This window comes from Odontesthes bonariensis, chromosome 3, assembly GCF_027942865.1.
Source record: "Odontesthes bonariensis isolate fOdoBon6 chromosome 3, fOdoBon6.hap1, whole genome shotgun sequence".
NCBI lineage: Eukaryota > Metazoa > Chordata > Actinopteri > Atheriniformes > Atherinopsidae > Odontesthes > Odontesthes bonariensis.
In genome coordinates, this window is record NC_134508.1 from 33,985,967 (window position 1) to 33,994,107 (window position 8,141).

At 43.3% G+C, this 8,141-nt stretch overlaps 1 long non-coding RNA gene across 2 annotated transcripts; it reads left to right on the forward strand.

The window, feature by feature from the left end:
* The first annotated feature begins 6,884 nt into the window (after window positions 1–6,884).
* On the forward strand, window positions 6,885–7,598 carry LOC142377487 (uncharacterized). 2 transcript variants are annotated; one of them, XR_012769517.1, is made up of 4 exons: window positions 6,885–6,913; window positions 7,054–7,201; window positions 7,321–7,373; window positions 7,474–7,598. It is a non-coding gene; the product is annotated as an uncharacterized LOC142377487 (long non-coding RNA). The 2 variants fall into 2 exon arrangements; XR_012769516.1 differs by lacking the exon at window positions 6,885–6,913 and having other exon boundaries at window positions 6,991–7,201.
* The last annotated feature ends 543 nt before the right edge of the window (window positions 7,599–8,141 follow it).

Consider the following 8,141-nt stretch of genomic DNA (forward strand, 5'->3'; position numbering starts at 1 on the left):
CATTTTTTACAGTAGATCTTACAAAATGATATTTGATGTCAATGTGTTTGCATCTCTGTCGGCTAAAGGGATTCTTTGCCAATGCAATTGCCCCCTGGTCATCTTCATAAATTACAGGTACATCATAATGAGAGTCAAGATGTTTAAGCATTTGAGACAGGTACAAACATTCTTGTGTAGTGACAGCTAACGCCATGTACTCAGCCTCACATGTTGACAGTGCTACAGTTGGCTGCTTTTTGGTCTTCCAAGAAATCAGAGGACCATTCTTACATAGGCTAACACAATAACCAGATGTACTACGTCGGTCAGTTGCATCTCCTGCCCAATCCGAGTTACCCAGGCTCCGCCCTCGCAGTGACGCAACACCTTCGGCTCTGCTACACTTACTCAGGCAAACTGCTCATTCAGGTGGATTCGAGTTCCCGAAAAAATGGGAACTCCACCCACTTTGTCGGGAAGCAATCGACTTTGAGCAGCGCCAACGGCCCAGGGTAGAGGCGTGTTCAAGGTAGTGACGTGATTGAACTGCCACTCAACCCATGGATTGTACACGGAAGCGCTTCATTCAATATCAACATGGAGCAGCGTCAAGCTTTTGACACTGCTGTAGACGCTGTAAGAAAAGTGTTCGACGGGAGATTCTCGTTAAAAATCGAGCAAAGAACAGCCCTTGAATCATTTCTTGACAGGAAAGACGTTTTCGCCTTGCTCCCTACTGGCTTTGGTAAGAGTTTAATCTACCAGTTAGCCCCGCTGGTAGTTAAATCATACGTCAGAGGAAAGAGTGGTGTAATTGACTTAAGCTTAGGCACAGCCTTTTCTGGCCACAACCAGTAGCAACCCGAGGGAGGCGGGTTGACCAGGCCATTTCGAATCGTATTCGTTATGGTCTTGGTCAGACCAGAATCTCGAAGAGATTTGAAAGTCTATGTTAATCAGGCTAAATCCGAGTCACTATAAGGCTACGGCTACACGAAAACGAAACGAGGTTTTTTTTGAAAACGGGTACGAAAATTCTTGCGACCACACGGAAACGCGCTGCTGTCCAGACGAGAACGATGAAACGATGCAGTACACACGCCGCTGTGTCACGCCACGCTGTGAGACAATAGAGAAGTGTTAAAATTGGCTCCCAGCGTCAACGTGTGACTGACGCAAAAACGTTTTAGCTGTAACAATGGAAACGAAACGAGGCCGTTTTCAAACTTTCCCACTCTGGAACCCGTTTTCAAAAACTATCGTTTTGGGGTAGTGGGAACGCCGGCTCCGTGTGGCCGCGACAGCGAAACGATAAGAAAAAGTATCGTTTACAGTGAAAAACGTTTTCGTGTAGCCGCAGCCTTAAGCTTAGGCACAGCCTTTTCTGGCAACAACCAGTAGCAACCCGAGGGAGGCGGGTTGACCAGGCCATTTCGAATCGTATTCGTTATGGTCTTGGTCAGACCAGAATCTCGAAGAGATTTGAAAGTCTATGTTAATCAGGCTAAATCCGAGTCACTATAAGCCACCAACTGTAACCCATCATCACATTTCCTGTAACACAGCATCTTGTCAATTGTGCCTTTCAGATATTTCAGTACATGTTTTACAGTCGTCCACTGCTCTTCTGTTGGCGCACTGAAATATTGTGAAAGTTTACTTACGACACAACTCAAATCTGGTCTAGTGCATGAACTAAGATAGATTAGGCTACCCACTGCTTCTCTGTATTTCCTGAGGTCACTCATCTTTTCATCGTCATCAACTCATTAAGAATGATCTTAAATTCTAAATGACAAAACAGTAACATACAAACTATCAACACAAAATTAAATGAGCCTTGAAAATTCACTAAACATGAGCCCTTTTAAACAGCCAGTCATGTACTGCCCTAAGGGGTTAAACACATTAACTGGGTGGGTCAAACTATGAGTGCCCCCTATTATTTGGTGAAGAAGGCCTACATTCAATCCCACAGGGTGGATGAAGGCTCTGCCAGCCAGACTCATTCATTTTTTTGGTCAGAGTTCAAACTGGTTAAAATGGGTTTTAACCAGTAAAACTTTAATCAAGTGACATACTTTAGTCAGCCTCCTTCAGATATGTTCTACAACAACTTTTGAAACATCGATACGCGTAACCTGCATGAAGATGTAATGTTGAGATAACCTGTTAAACCCTAAAGTGAGCATCATTTCCTTAGAGAACTCTTTAGTGCTGCTGGGATTATCCCCCCTGCAGATTGTCGATGGGCCTTGTCCGAACAGAGTAAGCAGGGCAGGGCCTTTGTTAGAGCCTTTCAGACAGAGATACCCCTCCCCGATTCCCCCTGATCCCGAGGCGAGATTGGTCGGGTATCCGTAATTGAGTCATCTGACTCGGTCGGACCTTGCCTTCCACAGCTGAGTAAACCAGCACAAAGAGACTCTGGCTACTTTCCAGGTTAAGTGTGCCGCGTGTGTGCACAATTCCAGCACATTAGCCCCATGCTGTTAAGATGCAAAACACTTTTACTTGACCTCTGAGATGCCCGTGGCTTCTTTCTGTTAGCCTCATTCAGACAGAGCTAAGCCCATAAGAGACAAAATGCTGCTAAAGATGAGTTGAACCAAAAAGCATGGAGATTGAGAGACTGGAGAGACTGCAGCACCAGCAGAGGAATGATAGATTCTTCTTCTGATCTATAAATACCACAGTTAAATAGTTCTGGAAAGCTTGCGGACTTCCACCATGTTTCAATCAAAGCAGTCTCTCCGGCATCAATCTCAGGTGTACTCACACAGAAAAAAATTGAATTGAATTGAATTGAATAACTTTACATTAAAGCTGCAGTCTGCAGGATTTGTTGTTGTCATACGTAAAGTCCTACTTTTTGGCATTTTAAGAGTTTATATGATCTATCAGAACGCTTGAAGTTGAAAACGGTGACCTCCGTAGTCGCAAAATGCAAGAAATGCTTATTTTTTAACCGAAAAATAAAAAGTTATTCAACTTTCTGTCCCGCCCCTTCAAAACACATGAGAACTCGTGCACGTAGACGTGCATGCCAGATGCGCCTACACGACTCCTCATTCATCAACTCACCTGTCATTTGCGATCATGGAAGACACAGTAAGTAGACTAGCCCGTAATGAAGTTCAATAGTCCAGGTAAATAAGCGTGGGGACGAGCCTACCTTGTATCGCGCGTGCACAATCGGTGATTGACAGGCAGCAGAGCCCAGCTCGTAAACCTGATTGGTTACCTTTTACCGGTCCGGTCTGCAATTTTGTAAACAAACCTGCTGGCTTTGGAGGGACCTAGCGGGACATATAGGGGACCTAGAGAACTCATTTTTTTTTGTATTGGGGTATTTAATGTACTACTTTCAGAATCCCCGGACAGTTCCAGGCATTATGCTTGAAAAAGAGTTGCAGACTGCAGCTTTAATGCCAGCAGTGATCCCAGCAGTCTTCAGAAGTGCAACACGCTGAAAGAATAACAGGGGAGGCCTGTGGTTGCAAGAAAAGCTTCAAAGTTGCTTGATCTGTACGTTTCCATTTTTTACTAAGACTGAGGTGCCCAATATGATGGATTCTATAAGAGAAACATTATTTTACGTGCACATCTCCTGCAAAACAACTTAGTAAAAGACATTAAAGCAGACATTGTTCCCCGTGATGCATACGAAAGCCATGGGGTTCAACTGGTCGTTCAACTGATTTTACACCTTCAGCGACGTGTTTTTTCACTTTTAATGCAATAAGCAGCATGACTCCACAGCCAAAGTCTTAATGACAATGATTTTGCTTTACTTTTACCTGTGCGGATGATACTCAAACAACAGCTTCCCATCCATCATATGGAAAATAATGTTAAACATCTGCTCTTACTTTTCCTCCAGCAGGTGGCTCTTTGATCAAGTATAAAAATGTGCCGTCAGTCCCTGACAAAAAGAGTCTGCTTATAAGTTCAGATGGATGTGGACTGACATGTTTATAATTTCTAATGAGATTAACACTCTAGACTAAAAGTTGGATCAATGATTCTGACACAACATATCAAACGGGATCTTTTTGCACACGTACCGACGTGATGCTTGTTAACAAAATGAAACACAAGTTGATGTTGCTCAGTGGTGGGGCTTCTCACAACAGCTTTAAACATACCGGGATCTTCAGACACTTTGATTGAATAAAAATGGACATAATATGCAAGTTTCAGCAACGGATCATAATTGAAGGCCTTAAAAAACAACCCATACATGCAGTTATTTTTCACTTTTATGACATAAAAATCCAAAAAAACAGACACATGTCAAAGTTGTAACACAACAAAATAAAGATGCCAAAGGGGATGGGCAGCTTTACAAAGTAGTTTGTGTTCACATCTGGTGATCATTATGCCAACCAAAGCTTTCACTGCTTTGCTGCACACATAAGAAAATATATGAGAACAAACATTAAGGCTGAAGAAACACACGAGGCAGTTAAGCTGATCGTTATTGTATCCAGTGGATAGTAGGTCAAAAGGAAAGTGAGTATGAAGAGGGTACAGATGAGAGAGCACTGGAGCCACCTCGTATGTAAATGATCACTTCTCAACATAACATGTGGAAAGTGTGCGGCTCTCCTGCTCTTGTGAAATAAACAAATCAGCCTTTTCAGAATGCTGATAAATAGCGCAGAACAATTCATTTGAATAACAGCTTACCACCTGAGATCAGGTGTCAGCTATGAAAAGATGTGAACGTAATTAAAGGGTTTGAAAGGGCTGGCTATTCCATAAGAACAGCTTGTCATGCTTTCAAGTGGACAAGGGCCCCAGCATTTAACCCCAGCAGCTTTGAGGAAAGTCTAAGTGCATCTTCAGCCAGCCTGTTGTTGCTTTTTATTCTTGGAGAAATCACTTGGCCTGATCTGACTCTCCTGAGTGGATATAATGAGGAGGAGGCGTGCATCATCACCAGAAAACAATTACGTAGGTGCTTGGGAACCAAACAGACTGTACGGGCAGAATATTGCATTATCAGCAACAGTAGCTGTGAAGAATAAATGGCGTATAAATAAATTGATCAAATAAAATCACACAAATATGTGGCTTGTGTCTGCAATGGGAAATGGTACAACTGACATTCTGCCCCCGTCAAATGATTCTACATCAGTCCCCCAGCTCAGATGGGGGATGTAAACGTAAAACCCAATGGACATTGTTGCTGAATGTGTCGTGCTCGGGTCTGCTGGACAAACATTTACAAACCAAAACTTCTCAAAAGGAGGCCCTGAAGCTGACATGACCGATCCATTTCACCCGTCTGCACAGCAGCTGGAGGCTCAAAGTCCACCTATTTAGGACCAACTCCTGTGGTCCAGTCAAAAATAATAAACTATATTTTTCATGCTCAACAGAAACTGTGGTCCGTCACATCCTGTAGGATGGTCCAACGGCATTCCTTCCTGTTTCAGAAGTGATGGTGTTTGGTCCCAGTGGCTCTTGCAAATCCCCTCCTGTTGACTTGGGCCCCTTGGTGCAATACAGGAAGCCAACAGTCGCAAACTTGGGTTTTAAGATGGACAGTGATTTTAAATTGGACCGGCAAATTGGTGCAATAGTGAAGTCCAGCTTTTTTTGTATCTTAGTCTCAGTGTATCTGGTCTTAGGTGAAGCCCTTCTTTGCACATACGCACTTTGAAACAGTAATCAACGCCTTTATTACATCTCGGCTAGATTACTGCAATGCACTTTATTCAATTCAATTCAATTCAAAAATACTTTATTTATCCCAGAGGGAAATTAAATGTTGATGTAGCTCAATTAAATCAAAGAGTTATTATAGATGCTGATGGCTGTGGGCAGGAAAGATTTCCTGTAGCGGTCCGTTTTGCATCCAAACTGAAGAAGCCTTTGACTGAAGAGACTCTGTTTTCTGATAACAGTCTCATGGAGAGGATGTTCAGCACTGCATGAAAAGAGGGATTTACGGATGTATGTGGCCCCTTACATGTCCGCATACGTTGAGCCCCTGCATTTGCGGTGGTAAAAGTGAAAACTTGGCCCAAATTGTCGCAAATTGACCTGGCAACTGCTCCCCCATGCCCCCCTCCCCTCCCCTACTTAGGAGAGCCTTTAATATGTAAATGCCAGTGATCAGGTCAGGAGGTGCCACAGTCATTTTCAAGTGTGGTGGGGTGAGGTGAGGTGGGGGGTGGGCAGGCCTGTTTCTACACGTTCACTATCACCTCCAACTCCAGCCAAGTTTGTTGCTGTGTTGTCTTGAAAAAGAAGAGGTGCACGCTGTCTGCTGGTGACAGGTGATGCATATCTGTTTTTTTTTCTCCCAAACACCTCTTTTGTAACCGCTTTTTGTGGGCAAAATTCAAGGATTCAAGGATTCAAAGGTTTATTGTCATGTGTGCAGTTAGAAACGTGTTTCCCTGAACAATGAAATTATTTTCTTTGTTGCACGCACTGGATGTCCAAATGTATAATAATAAAGATAAGATAAAGATAAAATAAGCATGCAACAGCAATATTCTAAAAGGTTTCTTAAATAAAATAGAAATAAAAATATAGAAATCTGGCCTGTATACATAATGTGCAGTAGTGCGCTCAGTGTTTTATTGTGTATGGCTTAATTCGGTGTCACAATGGTCACAATATCGCCGAGGTCTTTTCTTTCTCCTTGCAGAGTCCATTTTTGTGTCAACACTGCAAATTGCCAGCTGTGGTCAGACAACATTAAATAGCAAAAGGACGGGAGGTTGTCTCGCGAGTATTCCGTGTAATGACGTATACGCATATGATTGGTGGAGCTTAACGGCTCGCATAAGCTCTCGTTCAATCACGTATGAGAAACATTGTGTCGTGCAGTGTAAACAAAAAGTTTAAGGAGCAGATCTGGCTGGAAGACTACTTGCTTTCAGCTCCCCAGCAACTCTCTGCGGGTCTACAGGTTTGTGTGTTTTTTTTCTACTTGCACATGACCATTTGATTGTTTAATTTTAGTCTTGTTGACACTGTACAGCACTTGGGACAGTTCTCGCTGATTTTAAATGTGCTGTATATTAAACTTACTTACTCACTTGCTTACAGGCAGATCAAATGAAAGTCCTGTTGAATGCTATGACCGAGATTCACTAGGTTGGAGGCAAGATGGCCGTCGAACGGACTGAAGTTACATTCCAGAGAAGTTGAAGAGCGCACCCCCAAGAGAAGGCGGATACAGAATCCGAAAACCGCGGTAAGAGTAGGTTATTGACTGTGGCTTTAGGCTAAACTCAACTTAATTGTGTCCATCACGTGAAAACCAGTGTGAGTTGCTTTATTTAAAAAAATGTATTTCGTGTTTTCAATTTATAGGAAGCAGTTCGCCGCCTGCATAACTCACCGTGGCATTATAATCCAGGTCAAGGGTAAGAATAAGTGAATGTTCTCCCAATATCTAGTTGAGTTGGACCCGATGTTACGTTAATGCAGTTTTTTTTATTAACCATAGGCCTGTTGTTTTTACAGGCTACTGTCACCTCACAATATGGATGTAACGAGTCGCTTGAAGGAGGCGGTGGCAAACAGTCCGAACTTCAGAGAGGCAGACGGGGACACTATCGAGGGTGAGCGGCGCTGACTTTTACCACGGCTGGCACTGATACTTTTAAGCACTGGTCATTTTATTCATTCCTCTTGTTTGTTTGTTTTTAGCTGCGTGACGGACCTGTGTGCTGTGCTAGAGGCGCGTCTTGAAGCCAACCCGAAATACTCACAGTCTCACCACAGAAGAGTGAAAGAGAGTAAGAACATATACGCTGTCAATATGACTTTTGTTACTTTATAGACAAGTTGTCAATATGCTGTGCATGGATTATTTATTGGTTATTCCAACAGCTCCCAGAAGCCAGCTTCTGATCCAGGATGAGGACGTCTGACAACTCCGCAGACTCTGCAGGGACCGGAGGAATGCGAAGAATGCGGATTCCAAACGGCGGCGTTTAGACTTATTGTGTATATCGTATAGCCTGATAAACCAGCCTAAATGGATTGGATGTCTAATTTAGTCTGGCACCGATCAATGGATACAACGGAACATTGTTGATGAGCACAACCCGTTGTCTTTCAAACCGCGTCTGTGCCTATAGGCCAACGCTCTGACCAATCAGCGCAACTGACTGTGACGTAGTAAGCGC